The following is a 2,787-nucleotide window of genomic DNA, read 5'->3' as shown; positions in this document are numbered from 1 at the left end:
AAGTCAATTGTAAGCATTTGAAGCCTTTGGAGACTTGAATAGTGAAATCATTAAGCTTGGTTTACTTGGAGGCGTGGACGTAAGTGGGGATTGCCGAACCACGTAAAAATCACTGTGTTTGCTCTCTCTTCCCTTACTCTCTTATGATTGTCACTACTACAAAAAATTAAAATAATGACCCATAAGTTATGACTGTCTTTATTAACAACCGTCATAAAAATTATTTGATGACTGTTATTATATAAACCATCATAATATCTAGCATTTACAATGACGGTTCTATTCTATAACCATCATTAAATGTTACTTTAAAATATAATTTTACTTTTAATGACAGTTATTTAAAAAACAATCATTAAAAATTTGAAATTTATAATGATGGTTGAATTATATAACCATCATTAAATGTGAGCTAAATCATAATTTTACTTTTAATGACGGTTATTTATAAAAACGGTCATTAAAAGTTCAAGGTTTATAATGACAGTTCTATTATAAAAACGGTCATTAAAAGTTCAAGGTTTATAATAACGGTTCTATTATATAACCATCATTAAATGTGAAGATATTACTTTTAATGACGCTTATTTTATAAAATCGGTCATTAAAAGTTCAAGGTTTATAATAATTATTCTATTAAATAACCGTCATTAAATGTGAAGTTATTACTTTTAATGACGGTTATATTTAAAAACGGTCATTAAAAGTTACTACTACAAAAATGTAAATACAGCCAATCTATGATGACCGTTCTTTTTAACAGTAGTCACGAAAAATATTTAATGACCGTTATTTCAACAACGGTCATAAAACTATATCCTACAATGACCGTTTTGAAAAAAACCGTCTTTATCAGAAATATTGATTTTTTAGTTAATTAATGATGGTTAATATTAAAACAGTCATGTTGAAACACGATTTTCCCTTATCTTCAAACACTTGAAGAGGCGCTCACTTCACATTTTCAGTCTCTCACGACTCTTCTTTTTGCTTAAGCTCTCTTTATTTTGCTTTAAATCGATCACTCTCAATTGCCGTTTCGCTCACTTTACTTTCATAGACCCGTTCACTGACTTATTCCACTCTATTAAATTTTATATTCGCTCTCCTGGACCTACTCGTTATCAATCATTCGCTCTTCTCCATGGTTATTGCAGGTAAACTCTTTGATTTTGGTGGGATTATGTTTGATTCTGAGGGTTAAGGCTAGGGTCTGGGCATGTTCAGTGGTAATCTCGTTGATTTTGGTGTGATTGTGATAGATTTTGAGGGTTATGGACCCTTATAGTTAAGTAGAAACCTTTGATTACTTTTATACTTTATGTCTCTTCTTCTTTATTTATTTTTTAAAATTTTTAAAATTTTTTTTGGTGATATGAAATAGTTGTTAAAGATAAAATATATGAATTGTGAATTTTGGTTGATGGTAGAAAAGGAAGCAACATGAACGATGGACAAAGGAGAAAGATTATAGGTTTCTAGGAGCCCTGAAGCTATACGGTGTCTTGGAAACATAAAGAAAGTTAGTCTTCTGTGGTGTGTTATTCTTATTTCCTTTGTGAAGGCATGTTCCTGAAGTTATTCATTTTTGTTCAATTGGTTTTAATTTATGGTTTAATTTTAGCATTTTAAAGTTGAACTGGTTGGACGTACATATTAGGAATCAAATGAAATGATGTTATTCAGTATTTTTTTTACTTTATTGGAGTTTTGTCTCTTCTTTTCTTTCTATGTCTTACATGGTGCAGTGCAGAACATATGGGGGCAAAGACCGAAATAATTTCTATTTTTCAGTAGATTGTAATATTTCTTTAGGCACTTTTATTTTTGTTGGCAGTGATTATAAAGTATTTACAAAATTCGAACAAATGAGTCTAAAGTTTAAGTTGCCATGTCAATAGAGAAGGATAATGCAATCCAGTCATGCTATTATTTGTATTAAGGTTGCTTGTGTTCAGTAATTAGAATTAGCTTTAACTTGTATTAGAACGTGACCAAGTAACCTTCACTTCCGTACCCTTCCATGGACCAATTAGATCTTTACACAGTGTTTAGAGCACGCTTGCCTTTGTATATATTAAATACAACAATATTGGTTGCAGTAGTTCAAGTTTGCTCTTGAAAATATTGTCTTGTAGATTTAAATATATATAATTATGTCTGTAAATTATTTTACTAGAGAGAAAAAATATTGTTTGTGATTTTACAAGGTAGCCTAAACTAATTGAGAGAGCTATTGAATTCCTAGAAAGAAAAGAAAGAAAAATAGAATGGAAGGTTTCCCTTACTCGGAAGCTTAATAGTTATTTAAAAAGATTAGATTCCTTAAGCTTTTAAATGAAATATCTCATCATTCACTTATTGTTTAATTCTAAGACATTTGCAGGGTTTAGTGTTAACTAGATAATTGTAAAGATTTCATTTTATATTTTGATAATCAAATTATTTAGATTCTTTCGAAAAGAATGCTTTGGCATATCAATTTCTGAATGTTGGATTGTCAAATTCTATTTGTTAAATTTTTAATTCTTTGTTAAATTTTTTCCCTTTGAAATTATGGTTCTTTAATATATTCATGCGTAAGCATTTTGATTAGACACATGTTCTAGATTTGAGTTTAAATGACTTTAAAGGGCCAAGATTTGAACCTTTAGAAAATTGTCAACTAGTCTTTGTTGGGTATCCAATATTATATAGTAAACCAAGTTATCATATTTATGAGAAATGTTGCATGTGGGATTGTGGGAATTTTCTATAAGTGATCGTATTTATGAAAAATGTGATCGT

At 29.4% G+C, this 2,787-nt stretch overlaps 1 long non-coding RNA gene across 1 annotated transcript; it reads left to right on the top strand.

The window, feature by feature from the left end:
* The first annotated feature begins 912 nt into the window (after positions 1-912).
* LOC127900944 (uncharacterized) lies at positions 913-1,697 on the top strand. Its single transcript, XR_008052861.1, has 2 exons — positions 913-1,157; positions 1,431-1,697. It is a non-coding gene; the product is annotated as an uncharacterized LOC127900944 (long non-coding RNA).
* Positions 1,698-2,787: the final 1,090 nt, after the last annotated feature.

This window comes from Citrus sinensis, chromosome 3 (genome assembly GCF_022201045.2).
Source record: "Citrus sinensis cultivar Valencia sweet orange chromosome 3, DVS_A1.0, whole genome shotgun sequence".
Classification (NCBI taxonomy): domain Eukaryota; kingdom Viridiplantae; phylum Streptophyta; class Magnoliopsida; order Sapindales; family Rutaceae; genus Citrus; species Citrus sinensis.
The sequence above is the reverse complement of the archived record's forward strand: the minus strand, read 5'-3'. Positions and strand labels throughout refer to the sequence as shown.